This window comes from Thalassophryne amazonica, chromosome 3 (genome assembly GCF_902500255.1).
Source record: "Thalassophryne amazonica chromosome 3, fThaAma1.1, whole genome shotgun sequence".
Classification (NCBI taxonomy): domain Eukaryota; kingdom Metazoa; phylum Chordata; class Actinopteri; order Batrachoidiformes; family Batrachoididae; genus Thalassophryne; species Thalassophryne amazonica.
Genome location: NC_047105.1, coordinates 129163340 through 129189639, shown reverse-complemented (window position 1 = coordinate 129189639; position 26300 = coordinate 129163340). Strand labels below are relative to the sequence as shown.

The 26300-nt window shown below is 45.5% G+C and overlaps 2 long non-coding RNA genes across 2 annotated transcripts; one reads left to right on the top strand and one right to left on the bottom strand.

The window, feature by feature from the left end:
• Window positions 1–202: 202 nt before the first annotated feature.
• On the bottom strand, window positions 203–17924 carry LOC117507600. The gene is made up of 4 exons (XR_004559785.1): window positions 17846–17924; window positions 6409–6414; window positions 3364–3366; window positions 203–214 (listed from the first exon to the last, which is right to left on the bottom strand). It is a non-coding gene; the product is annotated as an uncharacterized LOC117507600 (long non-coding RNA).
• Window positions 17925–18243: 319 nt separating this feature from the next.
• LOC117507601 lies at window positions 18244–18989 on the top strand. The gene is made up of 2 exons (XR_004559786.1): window positions 18244–18329; window positions 18666–18989. It is a non-coding gene; the product is annotated as an uncharacterized LOC117507601 (long non-coding RNA).
• The last annotated feature ends 7311 nt before the right edge of the window (window positions 18990–26300 follow it).

The window sequence follows — 26300 nt, the reverse complement described above, 5'->3', positions numbered from 1 at the left end:
CTCCTTCACAGGCACGATGTGTCAAACCCTGGCGCGGTCCTCAGCATCTCACAACCGAACGTCACAAGGTCGAGTTCCCGGCAATTCTGCTCAAATCACTCATGGCTTAAATGCAGAACGCCATCTCATTATCTGCTTCAGCTGAAAGTCTTTAAGTCTGCACGTGAGCATCATCCACAGGTGCTGCAAGTTGTTAGGCCTGCACGTGAACATCCTCCACAGGTGCAGCCAATAGTTCTGATGAGGGTGAAGGACTCTTCCGCCAGCACCTTCTCCACAGAAAAAAACAGTTTGCATACCACCTGGAGAGCAAAGAAAAGAAAACAGCACCCAAATGTCCAGCCAAACCCCCCAACACACAACAATTATTTCAGTAACTGTTCTGTTTATGAGAAATTATCGGCGATAGTGAGTACTTTGAAAAGGGCTTCTGTCGACCGATAATATCGGCAGGCCGATATATCGGTCGGGCTATATTTATTTTTATATTTATTTATTTGTTTATGTTCATTGTTAGTTGTTTTTATTTTTTCTGTTGTGTTTTTAATCAGGTTCTTTTTGTCTCTTTCTCTAAAATTTATTGCAGCATTAGTTATTATTACTTTTATTGTTGTTGTTGCTATTATTATTATTATTAATATAGACACACACACACTCATCTTCAACCGCTTAGTCCAATTAAGGGTCGCGGGGGGCTGGAGCCTATCCCAGCAGTCATAGAATGTGAGGCGGGGTACACCCAGGACAGGACTCCAGTCTGTCACAGGGCCACATACAGACAATTTGATTGGATTATAAATTTATTATTATTAATAATATATAAAAAATAATTTTAAAAAATATTAAAATTTGTAATACATTTGACTCTGTTGGGAAAGTGTAGTGACAGGGACCCACAACGGGGGCGTAAATGACGGACAATGGATAAGCCAAAATATAACAATGTTGCAAATTATGCACAACGGAATACAGACAAATGCAGTTTTAGAATGATAGTCAATTATACGAAAAGTGACGTGTGGGCAGGCTCGAGGATAGAAGACGTCCGTCCAGAGAAGAGCCGGGTCCCACACGGCTTCCACCGCCAACGGATCTGAAGAACACCGGAGCCGACAAGCCCTGAATCTCCAGGTGGCCACCGTCTCCAGCTGTCAGACCTGGTACTGCTGGCAGGAAGCAGAGACAGTTAATGGTGGGTGTGTGGATACACACCCAGTAAATCCTCACACACAGATACAGTTCCTCCAGGAGGGAGCACCTCCACCTCCGAAGTAGGAACACACGAGCAGCTCCTGTTACCACTTATCTGGATGGAGTGAGAGGCGAAGACGTCGCTTTTCTCACTACTCGCAAACCTAGCAGAGTGCACCACAGGAAAAACAGATCAGACGTAAGTCACAGTAGGGATACAGTTGAGAATATTACCTAAGTAGTAGATGATATCTCGGCAGCGAGGTGGAGTTGCTGCCCGGCTTTTATGGTGATGTGGTGATGATGAGTGACAGCTGTCACTCCTGGTTGCTCAGACGCCCTCTCGTGTCTGAAGCCTGCACCTCAGGCAGGGCGCCCTCTGGTGGTGGGCCAGCAGTGCCTCCTCTTCAGCGGCCCACACAACAGGACCCCCCCCCCCTCAACGGGCACCTCCTGGCGCCCGACCAGGCTTGTCGGGGTGTCGGGTGTAGAAGTCGGCCAGGAGGGCCGGGTCCAGGATGAAGCTCCTCTTCACCCAGGAGCGTTCCTCAGGTCCATACCCCTCCCAATCCACCAAGTACTGGAACCCCCGGCCCTTCCGACGGACGTCCAAGAGCCGGCGTACTGTCCAAGCCGGCTCTCCGTCGATGATCCGGGCAGGAGGCGGCGCCGGGTGCAGAGTGGTGAAGTGTGGTAGGGCTTGATCTGTAACACATGAAAGACAGGACGGATCCACAGTGAAGCTGCTAGTTTCAGCTTCACTGCGGCCGGACTGAGGACTTTGAGGATGGGAAATGGTCCAATAAATCTGTCCTGGAGTTTGCGGGATTCCACTTGCAGTGGGATGTCTTTGGAGGATAGCCAAACTTCCTGCCCGTGCTGGTATACAGGGGCCGGGGAACGCCGGCGGTCTGCATGGGCCTTGGCCCTCATCCGGGCTTTCAGCAGGGCAGAACGGGCAGTATGCCACACCCGATGGCACCTCCTGAGGTGGGCCTGGACCGAGGGCACCCCGACCTCTCCCTCCACGAGCGGAAACAATGGGGGCTGGTACCCCAAACATACCTCAGATGGGGAGAGGCCGGTGGCAGATGAAATTTGGCTATTGTGAGCATACTCGATCCAGGCCAGATGGTTGCTCCAGGCCGTCGGGTGCGTGGAGGTCACGCAGCGGAGAGCCTGCTCCAAGTCCTGGTTGACCCGCTCTGCCTGTCCGTTCGTCTGGGGATGGTACCCTGACGAGAGGCTTACGGTGGCCCCCAGTTCCCTACAGAAACTCCTCCAGACTTGCGAGGAGAACTGGGGACCACGGTCGGTGACAACGTCAGATGGAATCCCATGCAGACGTACGGCATGGTGGACCAGGAGGTCTGCTGTCTCCTGGGCCGTCGGGAGCTTCGGGAGGGCCACGAAGTGGGCCGCCTTGGAGAACCGGTCCACTATCGTGAAGATGGTGGTCATGCCCTGGGACGGCGGGAGGCCCGTGACGAAGTCCAGGCCGATGTGGGACCAGGGGTGGTGAGGCACAGGTAATGGCTGGAGGAGTCCCTGTGCCCGTTGGTGGTCGGCTTTTCCCCTGGCGCAGGTGGTGCAGGCCTGGACATGCTGTCGGACCACTGCCACGGTTCTTCGCACCCCTGGGTGACAGGAGAGCTTGGAACCGTGACAGAAGTCCAAGACCGCAGCTCTGGCCTCTGGTGGGACGTATAACTTGTCCTTTGGGCCAGTTCCCGGTCCGGGTTCCGTGCCAGGGCCTCCCGGATGGTCTTCTCCACGTCCCAGGTGAGGGTGGCCACGACAGTGGACTTGGGGATGATGGTTTCCGTGGGATCTGACAGCTCGGTTTTGACCTCCTCTTCGTGAACCCGGGACAAGGCGTCAGATCTTTGGTTCTTGGTCCCAGGGCGGTAGGTGATTTGGAAGTCAAAATGCCCAAAGAACAATGACCAGCGGGCTTGCCTGGGGTTCAGCCGCTTGGCGGTCCGGATGTACTCCAGGTTCCGATGGTCCGTGAAAATCGTGAATGGAACCGCAGCTCCCTCCAACAGGTGTCTCCACTCCTCAAGAGCCTCTTTCACCGCAAGGAGTTCTCGATTGCCCACGTCATAGTTTCGCTCAGCCGGGGTCAACCTGCGGGAAAAATAGGCACAGGGGTGGAGGACCTTATCGGACTCCCTGCTCTGGGACAGCACGGCTCCAATCCCTGAGTCAGAGGCATCCACTTCAACTATAAACTGGCGGTTAGGATCGGGCTGCACCAGAACTGGCGCAGTAGAGAACCGGCGTTTCAACTCCTTAAACGCGGCTTCGCACCGATCCGATCAGGTGAAGGGGACTTTGGAGGAGGTCAGGACTGTCAAGGGACTAACAACCTGACTGTAATCCTTAATGAACCTCCTGTAGAAATTTGCAAAGCCGAGGAACTGTTGCAGCTTCCTACGTCTTGTTGGTTGGGGCCAGTCTCTCACCGCCGCAACCTTGGCCGGATCAGGGGCGACGGAGTTGGAGATTATGAACCCCAGGAAGGACAAAGAAGTGCGGTGGAACTCGCACTTCTCGCCCTTTACAAACAGCCGGTTCTCCAGCAACCGCTGCAGGACCTGATGTACATGCTGGACATGGGTCTCAGGATCCGGGGAGAAGATGAGTATATCATCTAGATATACGAAGACAAACCGATGCAGGAAGTCCCGCAAGACGTCATTAACCAAAGCTTGGAACGTCGCGGGCGCATTGGTGAGGCCGAACGGCATGACCAGGTACTCAAAGTGACCTAAGGGGGTGTTAAATGCCGTCTTCCACTCGTCTCCCTTCCGGATCCGAACCAGGTGGTATGCATTCCTAAGATCCAATTTAGTGAATATTTGGGCTCCATGCAAGGGCGTGAACACCGAATCCAACAGAGGTAACGGGTATTGGTTGCGAACCGTAATTTCGTTCAGCCCTCTGTAATCGATGCATGGACGGAGTCCGCCGTCTTTCTTGCCCACAAAAAAGAAACCTGCACCCATCGGGGAGGTGGAGTTCCGGATCAACCCGGCAGCTAACGAGTCCCGGATGTAGGTCTCCATTGATTCGCGTTAGAGGTTGCACAGCCTGCTGGACAGGTACTCACCGCCCGGGATCAAATCAATGGCGCAATCGTATGGCTGGTGCAGGGGGAGAGAGTGCCAGATCTTTGCTGAAGACGTCAACAAGATCGTGGTATTCCTCAGGCACCGCCGTCAGATTGGGGGGAACTTTAACCTCCTCATTAGCTGTCACACCAGGTGGAACCGAGGATCCTAAACATTCCCGGTGGCAGGTTTCGCTCCACTGCATCACACCCCCAGACGGTCAATCTATCCGGGGATTGTGCTTTACCATCCATGGAAATCCCAAAATCACTCAGGAGGTAGAAGGTGTTACATAAAACACAATCTCCTCCCTGTGATTCCCAGACACAACCAATGTGACAGGCTGTGTCTGGTGTGTGATTAATGGGAGAAGGGTGCCATCTAGTGCCCGTACCTTCAATGGTGAAGGTAGGGCCACTAGAGGGAGCCGACCTTCCTTTGCCCATCTGCTATCCAGCAGATTCCCTTCCGACCCCGTGTCCACCAGTGCTGGGGCGTGAAGGGTTAGATCCCCACTCAGGATCGTGACTGGGATGCGTGCGGATTTATGGGTTTTCCCCACGTGAGTGTTATGACCCACCCTTAGCCCAGTCTCTAAGAGCGGGCGTTGTAGTTTTAACCGCTTGGGGCAATTCCTCTGTATGTGCTCACTCGAGCCACAGAAAAAACACTCCCCGCGGGCCAGCCTCCATTGTCTGTCATCTGATTTGACTTTGGCCCTGCTCGTGTCCATAGCTTCGTCAGCAGGGGGAGCTGTTGCCACACGGAGCTCTCTGGCTGTGGCACGTGGGGACGGCGGCACCCTTTCGAACCCGGAAGGAAGAGGGACGGCTCGTGCCCGGCCACGCCCTTCGCCTCACTCCTGATGATGTTCTTCTAGTCGGTTGTCTAACCGTATAACCAAGTCGATAAGCCCGTCAAAATCCTGCGGTTCGTCCTTAGCCAGCAGATGCTCCTTCAGGACTGGAGACAGTCCATTTACAAAGGCAGTGCGGAGTGCAACAGTATTCCAGCCGGACCTCGCTGCCGCAATGCGGAAGTCGACTGCATACTCGGCTGCACTCCGATGCCCCTGTCTCATTGACAGCAGCACGTTCGAAGCAGTCTCGCCTCTATTGGGGTGATCAAACACTTGCTTGAACTCCCGCACAAACCCAGCATATGTTGTTAGGAGCCGTGAATTCTGCTCCCAGAGCGCCGTAGCCCAGGCGCGTGCCTCTCCTCTAAGCAGATTTATTACATAAGCCACCCGGCTTGCATCTGATGCATACGTGACGGGACGCTGTGAAAAGATGAGCGAACACTGCATTAAGAAGTCTGCACACATTTCGACACAACCCCCGTACGGCTCCGGAGGGCTTATGTATGCTTCAGGGGACGGGGGGGGGGTTCGTTGAACGACCACTGGAATGTCTATATTTGGCACTCAGTCAGCAGGAGGAGGCGCTGCAGCAGCGCCCTGTGTGTGCGCTTCCACCCGAGTGGTGAGAGCCTCCATCCTCCGATTGAGTATGACGTTCTGCTCGGTTACCAAGTCCAACCGAGCAGTGAAGGCGGTTAAGATTTGCTGCAGCTCACCTAACACGCCTCCTGCTGGCGCCTGTGCACCTAGCCTTTCCATTGGTGGTTCATCCGATGGTTGACGCCCCTCGGGATCCATGACGTTGGCCGAGATATCCTGTTGGGAAAGTGTAGTGACAGGGACCCACAACGGGGGCGTAAATGAACGGACAATGGATAAGCCAAAATATAACAATTTAATGTTGCAAATTGTGCACAACGGAATACAGACAAATGCAGTTTTAGAATGATAGTCAATTATACGAAAAGTGACGTGTGGGCAGGCTCGAGGATAGAAGACGTCCGTCCAGAGAAGAGCCGGGTCCCACACGGCTTCCACCGCCAACGGATCTGAAGAACACCGGAGCCGACAAGCCCTGAATCTCCAGGTGGCCACCGTCTCCAGCTGTCAGACCTGGTACTGCTGGCAGGAAGCAGAGACAGTTAATGGTGGGTGTGTGGATACACACCCAGTAAATCCTCACACACAGATACAGTTCCTCCGGGAGGGAGCACCTCCACCTCCGAAGTAGGAACACACGAGCAGCTCCTGTTACCACTTATCTGGATGGAGTGAGAGGCGAAGATGTCGCTTCTCTCACTACACACCAACCCAGCAGAGTGCACCACAGGAAAAACGGCTGCAAAACAGATCAGACGTAAGTCACAGTAGGGATACAGCAGAGAATATTACCTAAGTAGTAGATGATATCTCGGCAGCGAGGTGGAGTTGCTGCCCGGCTTTTATGGTGATGTGGTGATGATGAGTGACAGCTGGTGCTGTTGATGAGTGACAGCTGTCACTCCCGGTTGCTCCGACGCCCTCTCGTGCCTGAAGCCCGCACTTAAGGCAGGGCGCCCTCTGGTGGTGGGCCAGCAGTGCCTCCTCTTCAGCGGCCCACACAACAGACTCTTTTATAACAACAAATGCTGTGCCATTAATTATTAGTATACAGAAAACAAATGCAAACAAATGTGCTGAGATGCGAACAGCTTAATGCTAACTTTAACATTGAACATGCCATAGAGATGCTAGACAGGAGCTGATCCAGAGCATCCAGGAGTTAGCATCAGTCCCGTTTTTAAGTTCTAAAATACATCTGTCAACTGTTTCAGAAGACCATAACAGGTCAGTTTAACATAAAAAAGGTAAATATTACTCACAGACATATGCTCTTTGGGGTTTTAGCGGGGAAAAATTAAGATGAAGCAAAATAAAACAAAGAACCAACGAAGCAGCAGGTTGGATCAATGCTTCATTGCTTCAAGCTCCAAAGAAGAGCCACGCTGCAGATATGGTTGATTACAGGACATGCAGGGGTTCTGTAATCAACGTAGAGACATGATAATTTTCCCGACAAACACCCCCAAAAACAACAGCCGCTCTGAAGGACCGATAAGGGAATCGTTAAGCAAAAAGGCTGTTGATGTCGGTGGATTGAATCATTTCAATACCCGAAAATAACCAGTTCTCGATACCTGTGCTGGTGAACTGCTTGATAGTTCCTCCTCCCTTTCCATCAGCAGGGGATACCAGGTGGAATGAATCTGCTCTGCAATCTGTGCATGCTCGGTACGTTTAAAATGATGGACCTGTCACTGTTGGGCGTTGGGGCCGCAGCGCTTGTAGCGATCGTAGCGCAAGAAAATTCATCTCTATAAAACCAGCGTGACTGTGCAGAGACTATTCCTTTCTACAAATGTTTGAAAGACAGCCGGTAAGCGCCATATTACCCTGTGACTGTGAAACTTACCTGAGTAGTGTGGTGCGTTCAGTAACGTTCTGGATACACAGACTCTAAAAGACTGGTTTGATTGAATTGTTTAATGTGGTTTGCTGTGCACTGTGCAAGTTGGGGTTAAAACAATACGTTAAAAGCTACATTACATAAAAGGCTACAGAGTCTGCCTAAAATTAGAATAAAATGGTAAAAGTCCAATAAAATGTAGTTTGTAGAAATGAAAAACTATTTATGTATACCAAGCAAGTTTTAATTTAGCTAAAAATGTACAGTTTAAAATCTCTCAATAAAAGTATAAATCTATTTACTTGGCTACAAACAAAGCGAAAAATATGCTGTTTGGCTAAAACAAATGTATTAGATTTATTTATTTGGTCAAATAATGAACTGTTTTGAAATCTCTTGGCTAAAATACGTGATGTTACCTTGGCTAAAGACATAAATATAAAAAATGTACTTACAAACCTTTGTATGGGTAAAAATGTATTTAAACCTTTTGCTTTACCTGCTAAACCTTTAACCTTCTGTTGAAAGTTATGTGTTCAAAGTTATCCTACAATTCCATATGGCTTATAAATAGTAGCTGAAGTCTTTCACTAAAAAATATTGTTAAAATCTTACTACTGGCTAGAATGCTAAAATCTTTGACTATAAAAATACCGTTATCTTCAAGAATATATAAAATATTTTGATTTAAAAGACAGGAATATTATTTGTAATATTATGATCAATGTGTTTATTTTCATGTACAATAAGTAATTTTTTTTTATCAAAGTATTTTTATTAGTTTTTTCCATTTTTACACACAGAACAAACAAAGAACACAAACTTAAAATAACCATCCCACCCCACCCCTTCTAAACCAGATCAACTATAATAATAACTAAACTGTACAGGCATCTAAGGACACACAAACACAATCTTAAGTACTATATGTTAGTATGCATCACAGACCCTGATAGTATTTAAACTAAAACGTCTGCAGGCAAACTCTCAAAATAAGATAGAAATGGCTGCCATGTATCAAGATAAACCTTGACAGATCCTTTTACAGTATATCTGATCTTCTCCAAATGAGTATGATACATACCTTCTCTCATCCATTGACCATATGAAGGTGGATGTAGATCCTTCCATTGGCAGAGAATGAGTCTCCTGGCCAACAGAGAACAAAACGCAATCATAGCCTTCTGTTTTTTACTGAATAGGGCCTCCAGAGGGACAACTCCAAACAGAGAGGTCAGTGGAGATGGATGGACAGTCCTACCACAGATTGCAGAAAGTGTGTGGAAAACAGATTGCCAATAACTATGTAGTTTTGGACAGGTCCAGAATGTGTGAACCAGTGAGGCCGGGGACTGTTTACAGCAGTTGCAGGCCGGGTCCAGGTCAGGTTTAAACTTTGACAGTTTGTCCTTAGACCAATGCAGACGATGGACGACTTTAAACTGAAGAACAGAACGTCTCAGACATATTGAAGATGAATAAATGTTCTTGATAATGATTCCCCACATTGAATCTGATATGGTTTCACCCAAGTCCAGCTCCCATTTGTGTTTAAGGGAATCCAAACTCATCTCATAGTGATAGCTCAGCAGTTTGTAAATCTGCTGAGTGTCCGTTTTGGAAAAGTTTTGCACTCCAGAATCGAATCCACCAAGTTCTTAGAGGGACACAAAGGGAAACTAACAGAGTTTGACCTCACAAAATGTCTGACTTGGAGATATTTAAAGAAATGTGAAGAGTGGAGACCAAATTTCTGTACCAGCTGATCATAAGAGGCAAATATATTATCTACATAAAGATCATAAAGTGAATGCACACCTTTAAGAGTCCAGGTATTAAAAGTTGCATCAGTCAAAGAAGGGACAAACGTGTGATTATTTGACACTGGGGCAAAAAACAGTAGTTCTGTAAAGTGACATGACCTCCTGAACTGATTCCAAATTTTCATTGTGTGAGTAACAGGATTACAGGTATAGGTTGAGAGTGGATCTGTAAATGGTAACTGAGAGCAAAGTAAAGCAGATGCAGAGCTAGATGTGATCGAGGCTTTTTCAGAGCCACCCAACTAGGGAGATTATCTGTTTCTAACCAAAATAATAAGGCTCTAATATTCGCTGCCCAATAATAAAACATAAAATTGGGCAGTGACATACCACCAAGGCTACGGGGCATCTGTAAGATCCTTTTGCCAATTCGAGGGTGCTGTTTATTCCAAATAAATGTGGACAACTGACTATTCAAATTGAAAAAAAAAAAAGATTTTGTCAAAAATATTGGCAGGTTCTGAAACAAATACAAAAATTTAGTAATATTGTCATTCTGATTGAATTAATCCTTCCCCCAAGAGAGAGAGGTAGAGTTTGCCACCTGGTGATATCATGCTTAAGATTTGCCAGAAGAGGTGAATAATTAGCCTGGTAAAGCTCCTTATAGCCTCGTCTTACCCAAATGCCGAGATATTAAAATTTTTTAGTGTTAATTTTAAATGGGACATTGCCCTCAAGTTTTGCATTTAAAGAAGACACAGGCATGAGCTCACTCTTCTGGAGATTAACCTTATAACCAGATACTCGCCCAAATTCTTGAAGCAAAGCAAGTAGTTCAGGAATACTAGAGAGGGGATCTGAAATGTATTAAAGGGTATCATCCGCATATAGAGAAACCTTATGTTCCATGCCAAACCGGTTTATGCCCTTAATAAGTAAGTTGTTACGTAGCGCTACTGCCAGTGGTTCTATTGCGATTGCAAATAACAATGGAGAGAGTGGACATCCCTGTCTTGTACCACGTTGTAATTTGAAATAGCCAGATATATTATTATTAGTGCGTACCTCTGCCATTGGAGATGAATAGAGTAGTTTTACCCACAACAGAAATTTAGGGCCAAATTTAAAAGACTCTAAGGTCTTAAAGAGAAATCTCCATTCCACACGATCAAATGCTTTATCAGCATCCAGCGAAAGTACAACTTCATCATTCTTATGACCATGTGGAGCAGAAGTATATAAAACATCAAACAGTTGCCTGATATTAAAAAAAGATTGTTTTTTTACAAACCCTGTCTGGTCAGATGAGACAATCGTAGGGACCACGTATTCAAGACACCTTGCTAAAACCTTTGCCAGGATTTTTGCATCAGTGTTCAAGAGAGATATGGGGCGATATTCAAGGATTCAAAGGATTCAAAGGAATTTTATTGTCATATGCACAGAAGAACATGTTCCCTGCACAATGAAATGTGTCTACTGCATTTAACCCATCCTAATTACCAGTAGGAGCAGAAGTCTCCATTAGGCGCCCGGGGAATATGAGCTACAGTTTAAGGGGTCTCTATCTTTCTTCAGTAGCAATGATATAACAGCTTGCCGCATAGAGAGTGGTAATAATGAAGAGGAAAATGATTCTTTAAAAACTGACAATAAAAGAGGGGAAAGCTGATCTGAAAAAGTTAAAAAAAAACTCAATGGGTAAGCCATCCGGGCCCGAGGATTTCCCATTTTGCATATCTCTGATTGCTACAACAATTTCAGCCACAGTGATATCTCTCTCCAACTCGTTTACCAAATCAGGATTTACTGAGGGAAGCTCCAGGTTGCTAAAAACTTTTCTAATTCAGATGAATCAGCTGGTGATTCTGATGTGTACAGGGCGCGGTAGAATTTACTAAAACACAGATTTATTTCAGTATTATCGCAACATTCCTTGCCTTGATCGTCATTTATTTTTTTTATTATTTATTTATTTTTGGAATAGTTTGATACGTTGAACGCTGGCATAGCAGATGTGCAAGCAATCGACCAGCCTTTTCACCATGTTCATAATCCCTCTCTAGATTTAGATATTAAATACTCAGCCTGCTGTGTTGACAGAGTATTAAATTCTGTCTGGAGTAAAACATGTTTCTTCACTAGATCTTGAGAGGGGGAGCGACTGAGTGCGGCGACTAATTGTAATATCTCATCGGTTAGCTGTTGTAACCGTCGCACGTTTGTCTTTATTAGCACAGTAAGAGATTATTTGTCCCGTCAAATAGGCCTTCAACGTCTCCCACACAATACAATGTGGCATCCCTGGCGTTTGATTAGTTTCAAGAAAGAATTTTATTTCAGATATAATAAACTGAACAAAATCTTCCTCGGACAGAAGTAACGAATTAAAGCGCCAGGGACGGTAATAGAGTGTGTTACTGGGATCATCAGCTTCATAATGAGAGGTCCTTGATCTGATATGACAATTGCTCCATATTCACACTCTCTCACTAATGGCAGAACACGCTTATCGAGGAAAAAATAATCGATCCTATGAACACTGGAGAAGAATGAATATGCTCTTGAGGTAGGATTACGAAAGCGCCACACATCAGCCACACCATACGTTTTTAGAAAGGAGTTAATTGTATGAGCAGATTTGGTCAAATTAATCTTCCCCACAGCACTACGATCGAGCGATGAAAGAACACAGTTAATATCGCCACCCATCAGAAGTCTGTGTGATGATATGTTTGGTAGCTTTAAGAAAAGGGAGTTAAAAATATATTATCATCCCAATTTGGTACATAAACTGATACCAAAATCACTGGGAGGGTATATAACTTACCAACTACAACAACATAACGTCCAGCTGTGTCTGAGTGTTCTGCTCACACAGTTAACTAGACAGCTATTTGAATAACTAGTATTTTTCATATTACCAGCCATGATCAGAAAAACAGTATATCACCTGATGCACATGAATCCAAAGATACCTGACATAAAGGTCACCACAAATGAACATATCCGGTTTAGCTCCACCCCTATCTCTCACATGAACATGGAGATAATAACAGCAACTCTTAAACATAAATCCACACATTAGTGCTTGTATTGAGGGGAAAAAAAAACACCACCAACTACACTGGGCTCCCGTTTTGCCCGTCAGTTAAGAAATAGTTATTAGTTATTAGTGGTAAACTAAATAATAGTTAAAAAAAAATGACTCTAAACTCGCTCAAAAAGTAGAGATATATATATATTTTTTTTTTCGAACATATTTCATGGCAGCGTTCGGATCCGTGAACTCCATGTTGTCCTCACCGTAAGTGATGCGGAGCTGAGCTGGGAACAACAGTCCGTACCGAACATCTCGCCTGTTACGAAGAAGCCTCTTGACGTCAGTGAAAGCTGCTCGAGCTTTGGCCACACTAGCTGTGTAATCTGGGGCGATGAAGACCGGCGCCTGTCTGTATCGAAGCGGCCCATGATGGTGTGTACGCCCCAGTATCTCCGCACACTCCTGGAAGTAATGCAGCTTCACCACAATGACCCGTGGCTTTCCTCCCGCCTTCCTCCCGCCTGGCATGCGGTGAAAGTGGTCAATACGTGGTGCATTTTCCAGATCCAGTAGCTCCTTGAGAAGTTCAGCTAATGCGGTAGCAGTGCTAAACTCTGACGTTTCGGTGACGCCAATAATCCTCAGATTGCATCTCCTTAAACGCCCCTCCATATCTTCATATTTCTTTCGGAGACCATTTAGCTCGGCTTTCATCTCAATCACAGCACTGCGCAGAGAAACCACCTCCTCTGACCAGGTCGACAAGCTGTCCTCCACGTCTTTGAATCGAACTTTTACCTGGTCTATATCAGCCCGGAGGGCTGTGGTGCCGCTCGCCACTTCCGCCCGCACCGCCTGTAGCTCGCCTCTAATAAATCCAAGGTCTTCTGCCAGCAAATCCTTCATTTCGGCTTTTATTACCTCTGAAATACTGGATTTTATTGACGCTAGAATGTCTGTTTTCAGCGTCGAGAAGTCCATCTCGGTCGACTTGGATAATGGCGGTGCAGGGTCTTTAGCATAACTCTGATCGCAGGTAGCATCAGGCCTAGCGGCTGCAGATCCCATATATTTATATTTTCTCAAACTGGATGCCATCATACACAAAAAAGGAGGCAACACTGTAAAGATAGACTAACAAAATAACAGGTGTCGAATTTAGCAGAGATAAATTGTAAAAACACCACTATATAGTAAACAAAAAATGGGAGCTCACGCTAAACAGTTCTTACTCTTTCACCGCCATTTTCCCCTCCCCCGTACAATAAGTAATTTTGTATTTTTGTTCTCTTTTTGAGGTTTTTCACCTAACTGCCTGTTCAACATGGAACAGTAATAAATGGGAAATCAAATTCTATGGCTGCTCACTGAGTGAAATCCACTTGAAATTCAATGTAGAATGTTTATCCTTTTCAAGTGGGGAATTGCACAAACTTAGTCATTACACAACTTGACAGTACCCAACTCTATATACGACTCACGTGATACCAAGACCGGTAGGACAGCACCCTCTGCTGGGAGCAGAACACAAAGCAGAATATGTGTTTACAACCAGGCCTGCAGTGAAAGGAAAAAAGGGGAACTATGGCCTGAGGAGTCCAGCGACAGAGAGTGATGTAGCCATGCAGCAGGGTCAGACAGGACCCCCAGCCACCATCTAAGGCACCAACACTGCAGGGGCCTGTGACATCAGGCCCACTGTAGGATACCATCACTTGCACAAAGATGGTGGTGATACTGCAACTGAAAGACTGTGGAGAGTCACTAAAAACGTATGATGAAGGAATCGGAAAAATAGTGTAATTAAGTCATAGATCCCCTACTCAACTATTACTGCCAGAAGAACAAAAAAATAATTTGTTACAACAGATACCACATGAGTTGTGGTCACAACACAAAACAGATGTAGAATTAGTTAGGTCAGCCCATCCGATACACAGCATGTAAAAATGGTGTTATGTTGCTATACTAAAGGCAATATTCACTGAAAGCTTATCAAATAGCAGGTATATTGTGCGTTTTGACCACTAATGCCATGTTCACTGGACAACATGCGAGCGACGGCGGCGACAGGTTGCCATGTAATCCCTATGGAAGGACGCGTTGTGTTGCCACAAAAGTCCAAGCAACACAATGCAACGCGATGGATGTGAATAAAGTGACGCAAATGAAGGGATTTTGAGCGATTGGTGCGGTTGTGGCGTGATATCGCGGCGCATTGCCCTCCTCCCCAAGTTGAAAAATCTGAATTTCTTCATCTTGTCACGTCGTGATGACCAGTCAGGGGCTGGATATGTCGTGACGTGGAGATGTCTGGAGTTTATACTTGATGTGGACATGTCCTGTCTCTGGCAACCAGCCTGTGAGCAGGGCTTATGTCCCTTTTGTCCATTATTTCACAATTATGACAGAGTTGGAGGGGAGAGCGAGCAGCGGCAGCAGCCAGTTTTTTTTTCACATGCGCGCGCAAACGAATCGTCCGTGAAGATTATTTTATTTAACTACACAGATGCATAATAAAACAAATGGTGACTGGTTTATAACACAATTATGACAGAGTTTGAGGGGAGAGCGAGCAGCAGCACCCCAGCAGCGGTAGCAGCCAGTTTTTTTTTCACGTGCGCGTGCGAACGAATTGTCTGTGAAGATAATTTTATTAACTACACAGATGTATAATAAAACAAATGGTGACTGGCTTATAACACAATTATGACAGAGTTTGAGGGGAGAGCGGCCAGCAGCACCGCAGCAGTCGCGGCATCCAGTTTTTTTTTTTTTCACATGTGCGTGCGTGAACGGGACAGGAGGTCCTCAAACTGGGTCCTGGAGAGGTGGAAGTACTGCTGAAAGCAGCTGTCATCCAGACGCAGCTCCTGCAGCAAATGATGAAACTCCCCGAATTGGGAACGTCTCATGAGGATGTTATGAACCCAGGCACGGCGCAGCTGGCGATGTTTGTCAGCTTTCCACAACAAATAGAGCACAGCAACTCACTACGTGTGGTCAAGGTCCGGCATGTTGACTTGACGGTGAGCGGAATTGAAGCTCCTCCTATTTGATGACGCATTGGGGCGAATTTTCGCAGCAAAAGCAGAGCGACACCAGGTGATGGTGGCGCATCCATCGCCAGAAAAGAGACGCGAATTTGTGCCATCGCGTGTCGTGTGGTGTGAACGCGGCATTATGGGGACAGCGGCTCCTGTTGTGCAATATATACACAGCATAACTTCACACCGGAAAATGGTGTCCTGTTTTGTTTTTGGATGCAATCGCTGAAGCGGTCTCACATTACAGTTTTTTTGGTTCCCAGTGGGGAAGGGAAGTAGTGATGGGATGAACAACACTGGTGCGTCAACACTGTGCCGAGCACACAAGAGTGAAACCCCGTATTGGTTCGTGTATGGCTTTAAGAAAAAAATCATGTGACCGATACAGGAACTGTGTCGTTCGACTGCGCCGCGCCAAATTGTGTTTAAGGAAACAAACTGTATCGACATGTTGCGGATTTGTTGGATGGAGTTTTGCTGGTGGAGTTTGCTTGCCCTCACCTTGTTCCACTGACTTCATGGATCGTTCAGACGTTTCCCAGTCTGGAATAATTTGATCTTTTGACGCCAAATAAGGTAAATCTTTTTCTCCTTTGGGCATTAGATATGTTTGTACTCCTTTACAATACTGGAAGAATAACCAGAAAACATATCCACACCTTTATCAACTCGCACTGAAATTTTTATGCTCACCATCTTCATCTGTACCCTTTGAAAGAGTTTTTCCTAAGGGAGGGGAACTGGTGTGTAAGGAGAAATCGCCTTGGAGCAAAAACACATCAGAACCTTTGTTCCTCAATAATAATGCATAAATGAATCTATTTTTAGTCTTTATTTTGTATGCTTTAACACTTAGGTTAACAAATTTCCATACAAAAGTTACAAATTTTAACTCTGAATTTTATTACAGACAAATTTGCTATATTTTACAAACCAACTCAGTTTAGCATTTACACAAACAAGGTTTTAAGCAAATTTTAAACTCTTCTCATGAACAGCTTAACTCGACACACAAATTGAGCACATGAAATTATGCAATGATGAGATCATATTTAAATAGAGGACTGGTGATTAACTATTCACAGGCTGATGTTGCGTTTGCAGCACGTTAGCTTTTCCATCTTATTTTCATTTTATTTACCTGCAATGATTTTATAACTACTGTTGAGCGACCAACACAGTGTCAATACAGTGCCGACACAGTTTGTGTAGTGTGTCAATAAACTAACTTGAGGTATCATCACCCCATCACTAAAGGGAAGGCGAGGCTAAGGGAGATGTCATGCTGGTTAAGTGTTAGTCTACATAGCTAATCAGAGTAGCTACGCTCTCTTGCCTGCACGACCGCCTTGACACGTTTGAGCTCCGGGTCATAACAAACCGTAACACATGTCCACACCGTATTGTCACTTTTTGGGTGGATTTTTACTTTGTTTGCGTGTATTTTGCCCAAAATCTCTGATAAAGTCACGTGTTTCTGTCCCCAGAAGTAGAGAAATTATGTCATATGCATCATATTTCATTTCATTTCCACAACAAGGCTGTTATCAGAACTCTGCATGTCTTGACATTTAGCTAACAGAAAGGTTACAGCTGGTCAAAACAGAACTTTAAAAAATTAGTCAAACTTTTAGTTACAAAACAGAATATTTACTTACTAGAAAAGCAATATTTATCATTTCAGGTTCACATACATTTCTACTTTATTAGTTCCATCAGTGCAAAACTCAGGTCAGACTCACCACTTTGATACTTTATTTTAATGAGTGTTGTTCTAACATTATTGTTAATTGTTCTTTACAGACATGCAGCCGTTGTTGGTCATTAAAGAAGAAACTCTCCCTGAACACCAGGAATGGAATCTGAGTGTTGACCAGGAGGACATTAAAGAAGAAGAGAAGCTGTGGATAAGTCAGCAGGGAGAGCAGCTTCAGCAGCTGGAGGAGGCAGATCTCACCAAATTTGGTTTCACTACCGTCCCTGTGAAGAGTGAAAATGATTAAAAAACCAGAGTCTTCACAGCTTCATCAAAGCCGAAGTGATGAGAGCACAGAGGCTGAGCCTGTAGCATGCAACTCAGCTGTACACAGAACACTGACAGCAGAAGCTGATGGAGAGGACAATGGAGGACCACAACCAGCCAGCAACTCAGGTCCAAACAGTCATTTACAAACAAATACCAGTGGCAGGAGTTCAGACAGTTCTGGAACTGAGACTGATGACAGCTCTGACTGGAAACAGACCAGAGAACTTCAGTCAAGTTTTGACTGTAGAAAAAACAGCAATATTGTTAGTTCAAGCAACACTAATGAGAAACAATTTAAAGGCTCTAAATATGTAAAAGCATCTGGTCATGTTTACAGTTCAGAGCAACCAAAAGGGGAGGCAAGCAACAAGAAAACAATTTAGCTGTTCTGATCAGAGTAAAAGACAGAAACAGAAGAGCACTCTGAACAAACACAATAGAATTCAGACGGGACAAAAACATTTGTATGTTCTGAGTGTGGTCATAGATTTGGACGAAAAGGACAACCTGACTGAACACATGAAAATTCATCAGGACAAAAAGCATTTGTCTGTTCTGAGTGTGGTAAAAGATTTTGGACGAAAGAGCAGCCTGAGCGAACACATGATAATTCATTCAGGACAAAAAGCATTTGTCTGTTCTGAGTGTGGTTAAAAGATTTTGGACGAAAGAGCAGCCTGAAGGACCACATGATAATACATCAGGACAACAAAGATTGTGTTTGATTGTGGTCAAAGATTTGGACGAAGATTAGCCTGAACTCACACATGGTAATTCTACAGGCCAAAAAACATTTGTCTGTTCTGAGTGTGGTAAAACATTTGGACGAAAGGTTAGCCTGACACACACATGATAATTCATACAGGGGACAAAACCATTTGTCTGTTCTGAGTGTGGTCATAGATTGGGAAAAAAAGCCATCTGGTCACCAACATGGCAATTCATACAGGGCAACAAGCATTTGTCTGTTCTGAATGTGCGTCAAAGATTTCGACTAAAGAGCAAGCCTGAACAGACACATGATAATTCATACAGGACAAAAACCATTTGTCTGTCTGACTGTGGTAAAAGATTTGGACAAAAGTGCAGCCTGAACAGGCACATGATAATTCATACAGGGCAAAAACCATTGTCTGTTCTGAGTGTGGTAAAAGATTTGGAAAAAAAGAGCAACCTGAACACCACATGATAAGAAAGCTTTTCCTGCGCAGATTAGGAACAAAGACAAGAAAATCCATCAAAATAGATACACAAGGCAATTGCAAAAAAACCCAGGCTAGTGTACAGGAAGTTGGCAAATGACACAACAGACGTACAACCACCACCCGAGACAGAAGAAGTTGAAACATTCTGGAGACCACTCTTTGAAGACTCAAAACAACACCGGGAGGCAGAGTGCATTGAAATAATAAAAGAGAAAAACAAAGACAAACAGCAAATGCCAGCAATTGTAATCACTGAAGAGGAGATCAAAAAGAAAATGAGTGAATACAGTAACTTCAAGGCACCTGGCCATTGACAAAATCATAAATTTTTGGTTTGAAAAGACTAATCAATCACTCAATCAATCAATCAATCAATTTTATTTATATAGCGCCAAATCACAACAAACAGTTGCCCCAAGGTGCTTTATATTGTAAGGCAAGGCCATACAATAATTACGTAAAACCCCAATGGTCAAAACGACCCCTGTGAGCATGCACTTGGCGACAGTGGGAAGGAAAAACTCCCTTTTTAACAGGAAGAAACCTCCAGCAGAACCAGGCTCAGGGAGGGGCAGTCTTCTGCTGGGACTGGTTGGGGCTGAGGGAGAGAACCAGGAAAAAGATGCTGTGGAGGGGAGCAGAGCTCAACTCACTTAATGATTAAATGCAGAGTGGGCATACAGAGCAAAAAGAGAAAGACACACTCAGTGCCTCATGGGAACCCCCAGCCAGTCTACGTCTATAGCAGCATAACTAAGGGATGGTTCAGGGTCACCTGATCCGCCCTAACTATAAGCTTAGCAAAAAGGAAAGTTTTAAGCCTAATCTTAAAAGTAGAGAGGGTGTCTGTCTCCCTGATCTGAATTGGGAGCTGGTTCCACAGGAGATGAGCCTGAAAGCTGAAGGCTCTGCCTCCCATTCTACTCTACAAACCCTAGGAACTACAAGTTAGCCTGCAGTCTGAGAGCGAAGTGCTCTATTGGGGTGATATGGTACTATGAGGTCCCTGAGATAAGATGGGACCTGATTAGAATTAACAGGAAGCCAATGAAGAGAGGCCAATATGGGTGAGATATGCTCTCTCCTTCTAGTCCCCGTTAGTACTCTAGCTGCAGCATTTTGAATTAACTGAAGGCTTTTCAGGGAACTTTTAGGACAACCTGATAATAATGAATTACAATAGTCCAGCCTAGAGGAAATAAATGCATGAATTTAGTTTTTCAGCATCACTCTGAGACAAGACCTTTCTAATTTTAGAGATATTGCATAAATGCAAAAAAGCAGTCCTACATATTTGTTTAATATGCGCTTTGAATGACATATCCTGATCAAAAATGACTCCAAGATTTCTCACAGTATTACTAGAGGTCAGGGTAATGCCATCCAGAGTAAGGATCTGGTTAGACACCATGTTTCTAAGATTTGTGGGGCCAAGTACAATAACTTTAGTTTTATCTGAATTTAAAAGCAGGAAATTAGAGGTCATCCTTGTCTTTATGTCTGTAAGACAATCCTGCAGTTTAGCTAATTGGTGTGTGTCCTCTGGCTTCATGGATAGATAAAGCTGGGTATCATCTGTGTAACAATGAAAATTTAAGCAATGCCGTCTAATAATACTGCCTAAGGGAAGCATGTATAAAGTGAATAAAATTGGTCCTAGCACAGAACCTTGTGGAACTCCATAATTAACCTTAGTCTGTGAAGAAGATTCCCCATTTACATGAACAAATTGTAATCTATTAGATAAATATGATTCAAACCACCGCAGTGCAGTGCCTTTAATACCTATGGCATGCTCTAATCTCTGTAATAAAATTTTATGGTCAACAGTATCAAAAGCAGCACTGAGGTCTAACAGGACAAGCACAGAGATGAGTCCACTGTCTGAGGCCATAAGAAGATCATTTGTAACCTTCACTAATGCTGTTCTGTACTATGATGAATTCTAAAACCTGACTGAAACTCTTCAAATAGACCATTCCTCTGCAGATGAACAGCATTGCACCGCCATTATGCTGTGGCTTTCACAAAAAACATTGAACAGAGAAGAGGACACACCAGACTGGTTATCAACTGGGAACACAAGCCTACTTCCAAAGACCAAGGAAACACAGCTTCCCAACAAGTACAAACTCATCTCCTGCCTAACAACAAGTACAAATGGCTGACAGGAATCATAGCTGATCCCATTTATGAACATCTGGACACTGGTGGCTACCTGGAAAATGAACAGAGAGGTTGTTCCAGAAAAAGATTAGGAGCTAAAGACCAGTTACTGATAGGCAAAGCTATCCTGGAGGACTGCAAAAAAAGGAAGACAAACCTCAGCATGGCTTGGATTTGATTGCAAAAAGGCATTTGACAGCGTGTGCCACACTCCTGGATCATGAGGTGGCTTAGAACTATACAACATCAGTCAGGAAATAAGACCTTTCCTGAGGGCACAAATGAACAAGTGGAACACCACCATCACCTAAATCACACAGAGGGACAAATAACAATTCCAGGACATACGAGTCAGAGAGGGAATACTCCAGGGAGACAGCCTCTTGGCACTTTTAGTCTGCTAACCATAGACCCACTCAACAAGATCCTGAAGGAGCATGACATCGGTATGACTTAAGTAGAGGTAGAGGAAGGAAAAATCAAAAACTTGTGAACCATCTGCTGTTCATGGATGATTTGAAAATCTATGCCAACACAAAAAAGGACTCAGTCAGCTCGTGGAAAACAGTACATAAGTTCTCCAAAGACATTGGTATGGAATTTGGACTGGATAAATCTCAAAATGCACAATCAGAAAAGGTAAAAGACAAAAACAGAAAACATTACAGTTGGCTGAAGGGAGCTGCATGAGGATTTGGCTGTGGAGTCCACATATAAATACTTGGGAAGTGAACAAAATGTTATAATTGAGCACAAGAAAATGAGAACGAAAAACAAGAATACCTAACCGCTTTAAAAAAGATCTGCAAAACAGAGTTGACACCAAAGAACAAGATCACAGCCAATAAACCAGTTTGCAATACCAGTGGTGACCTATGGGTTGGCATAGTTGACTGGCCACAGCGTGAGCTTAATAAGTTGGACACAAAAACCAGGAAGGTGCTCACCCTCCAGAAAGTCATGTACAGAAATCAGTGCATGGACAGAATATGTCTCCCTCGCAGAGACAACGGTCTGGGTCTCACTGAAATCAACCAGGCCTACAGAGCGTCGATAATAATTATTGGACAGTACTTAAGAGCCCTGAAGAAGTAGTCATGAAAAAGGTCGCACAACACCAGGAGAAGACCTTATCCGAACAGACCTCAATCACCAAACTGGCAAAAAGCTTTTGACAGAGAACTCTTACAAGAGAGAGAAAGCAACAATCTGACGCCTGCAACAAAAACTCGGAAGACAGACCAGAGAGCAATAACGCAAAAGGAAAACATCAAGTGGACAGATGGTTCTCTTTATGTCAAATGGACATAGAGAGGAGTTGTGACCTTGCCAGAAAGATGTGTCGGCATCGATTAATAGTCTCTGGTCCCCTCCCCTCTCGGGTAATGCTGATGCATTAGCAGGCTGACATTGGTTAAATAGGTGGCTGGTGTACTTTTATAGACAGCAAGGCTTAGCTTTATTGATAACTGGCCTTTGTTCTGGGGCGCCATGGCTTGCTGATGCGGACGGCCCTCCACCCTACTGAGTAAGACGCACCAACGTGTCTGCGAACATAGATAGAGCTCTGCAGGGAGGGTAACATTAGGAATTTACAGCAGGCCACGAAGCAGGTGATTAGACCCCTGCAAGGCTTATGACAAATGTGGGTGTGGAATCCATTAGCTTAGCGGGGAAATTAGTGCAGAAAATCCACTATGGTGACAGTGCAGTTTATCTGCCAGGGAGGGAAGTTCAACAAGTTGAGACTGTGGCCTGCTTCCTAGAGGCCGTGTCCATAAAAATCATAGAGGGATATGCTTTGCAAATAATACCTGTTAGTACATTGGATGATGTTGAATAATTGGGGATGGCCCAGTGGTTGTTCCAGCAATATCAAGATTTCGGGTCTGCTACCTACAACTCGTGTGGAATGTCTCAAACCTAAACCTACTTTTAGGCATCTTATATATGCATGCTGGAACCACCCCTAAACCCAAACAGTCCAATGTAACCCCACTGAGGTCCTTCGTCTGGGACTCATTAACATAAGATCACTATCTCACAATCATGTGGTTAATGATCTAATTATTGATCATCACTTAGATATGATTGGGTTATGTGAAACCTGGCTTAAACCTACAGCTGTCCTCCCTTAAATGAGGCCCGCCCACCCAACATATACATTTTAGTTACGTCCCTCGTGATGTGAAGCAAGGCGGGGGTGTGCTCTTATACCTCCGCCAAGGAGGTTATGATTTCAGTCATGTCCGTGATGTTTGGTTGGTGTGGTTTGTTAGCAGGATTACTCAAAAGTTCTCTATGGATTTCAGTGAAATTTTTACCAGAGGTGTATTTTGGTCTAATCTAGAGGTGATTAAATTTTGGTGATGATCCGGAAGAGAATCTGGATCTAGGATTTTTTTTTTCTCATGTATTTTATGTATTACTGTACTCAGCATTTGTCATAACACTTAATGTGTGTATGGACACAGAATATGTCTGGTTGTATTTCGTATAAACCTGTATTATTCAGTTCACTGATTATTGTACCTGTTATTGCTATTGTACCTCTGGTAAATATACAGGAATAAATTGAAATTTTGTCTTCCATCATTTACATTTATTTATTACATTAATTGTATATGAAAACATGCATTATGTTACGATATTTAGTTGACATCAGATAGGTCACTTTGCCATTGTGGGGATCGCTTTGGCGTCATTGACCCTATGGCCTTGGCGGAGGTTTGCGCTCTCCGAGTGCTTCTAGTTTATAAATCTAGGTTTAGCTTATTAGCTGTTGGGGGTCACATATATAACGGCAATGCATTCAGAACTCGACGCACATTAGTGGAAATACTGTTGTATGGCTGGGGGGGCCTGGCTGCTGGTTTGTTTGCCTTTTGTGTTTCCTCCCAGGTGGCATGCATTTGGGACTGAGTGGCTGTGTTGCTGAGGCTGTTAGGACTTCACCCTGATCACCTGCGACTCGTCAGGACTCACAGCTGAGGTGCATCTGGAGGGATTGGAGTATGTTGGCATTTAAGACTGAAGTGCACAGTGTGCATTTGCCAGAGACTCGACCTTGTGACCAGACGGGTGAGATCGTCGTCTCGGGAGCCATCTCATCAGCAGCGGACGCTGAGAATGTCCAGGTTTGATGCACGGTCTGTGAAAGAGGAGAGGGTGAGGTTTCACGCTCGTCAGCACACTTCCTGAGGTATGTTGGATTTTGTGACTAACAGTTATACAGTCAGTAAATGTGGTGTCCCTCACACCTTATTGTATTGAGCTGTATGTTAGTCATGTATCAGCTTCCACTGCGGTGGTGATTTGTGAACGGGATGTTCCATGCCTGCAGGTTGGAAGCTGATCAGTAATCAAGCCAGGAAGTGTTTGCTGTTTGTACACCTTTAAGTGTTCTGTGTGTAGAGTGTGGACTCACATAATGGTTCCTTCTTTCACAGACTCGGTTGTTGCGGCCACCTGGGGGGTGTCGGCGGGGTCCTTGGGTCCGAAACAGCTTCTGGCTCCGGACCATTAGCGCTGCTGGGAGCGCACCACGCCAGACCGCACCTTTTATTATTATTATGATCACTGTTATGTATTAAATTCAGTTAGCCTTTGTACCGTGCTCTGCTTATTTCATACTGGGTCCTTCAAACGCTGGTCGGTTCTCCGAGCTGCGTCCGACACATAACAGTAGTCTCTGGCCAAACATCACGGACCCAGCGGTAGCAGAGACGGTAACGCGCCGGGAAGGCGGCAGCAGACGTTCAGTGGTTATCCGGATCAGTTGCGGGGCTCTCCGCCCGGAAGGTGCGTGTTTGAGAACCCATTACTGGATACTAATTTGTGCTCTCTTGCAGCCGTGTCCTGTGTTTGTGCCTTATCCGTGGGTCGTGGTGGAGTGTGACTGGCGACAGCTTCGCGTCACACTCCGACCGGATAAGAGCTTAAACGGGAGCTGCAAGAGTGCGTTTGTAATGGGTTCACGCGCACGGCGGAGCTCTGTTAGCACGGGTCGCTGGGCTTCCTGTGCTACAGTCGTAGCCCCGTTTCCCCGGATAAAAGGTAACTACTGCGTCTGTTGTTTCAGCTCCGGCGTTATTTAGTTGAGCACATTTGGTTGTGTTGCACACAGCTGCGCACGAGGATGCAGCTCGTTTGTTTTTTGTCACCAAAGGGGGTTTTTCATTTTTTAGCACTCTGGTTCCCCCTTGTGGTGACTGAATCACGGTACCGTCAAGCTCTTGAGTAGGAACAGGTGTGTTCCATGTGGTTGAGCTTGACGGTATAACTCACTGATTTGTTTTGTGTTGGTTCATTTTGTGGGGGTTTTTGAGTGGGTTTTTGTGTGGGCTTTTGTTTTTTTTTGTTGTCCACTGTTTGTCTGGGGGTGATCCTGCGGCCTTTGTTACACAAAAAAAAACAAAAAAAAAAGAAAGACGGGGACCCAAACAACTGTGTGTTGGTCTGTTTTTTTTTCTTTTGTTTCTTTTTGTTTCCCCCCCCGGGGTTAGATGGAACGGTCCCCTGGGGGGTGATGGGGTGGTATTTGGGTTGTTTTTTTTTCTTTTTGTTTTTTATGCCCTCTCTTCTCCTCTGACTCCAGCCGGGGGTGCCGTAGTGTCGGCATTGCTGGAGGGGTGCAGTTAGGTTGTACTGGGCGTTTCCCAGGTGGCCTCTGCACCCGGGAGGGGGGGGGGGGGGGTTTGGGGTTTTTGTTTTGTTTTTTTCTCCCCCAGTTTCCCCCCTCAGGGTTTGACTGTGGTGTCCTCTGGGGGGGAAAGGCGTTGGGTCCATCTAGCCGTGGGCGGCCGGGGCTGGGTCCATTGGTCGTGTGGGGAGGCGTCTCCTGGGGTTGACGAGTGGTCCTCTGGGGGGCGCTGGTAGTCCCCGTGGGTGACGGTGGATCCCAGAGGGACCTCGGCCGTGGTTATTACTCCTGGAGCTGGCGGGTGGCCCTCTGGGGGGTGTTGGTCCCTGCGTGTCGTTTTGGGGGAGGAGGGGGGGGTCTTTTGGCATTTTTGTTTGTGTGTTACATGTGGGTTGTTTTTCTTTTCTCCCCTTCCCTGGGGTTTGATGGAACGGTCCTCTGGGGGGGGGGGGGGGGGGGGTGTTTTTAGTATTTTTGTTTGTAGGTTTGGGTTGTTTTTCCTTTCTCCCTTCCTGGGGTTTGATGGGACGGTCCCCTGGGGAGGGGGGGGGGGGATGTTTTGGTTGTTTGTTTTTGACTAATCACACGTTTGGTTAAAGGCTGACCGCCACAGGTGTAGGAACTCCTGGCCACACCTGTGCTAAGACTGTCAGAAACAAAGGCAAAGATGCAGCCAGTTCAACCAGTCTGTTGGAGGACTAACGCGGACGTGGTTTCCAGCCATGGTCCCTGGAGGGGGGTGTTTCTCCTGGGCCAGGTGTGTGGTCGCCGGGAGCTTCCCGTGAGGGTG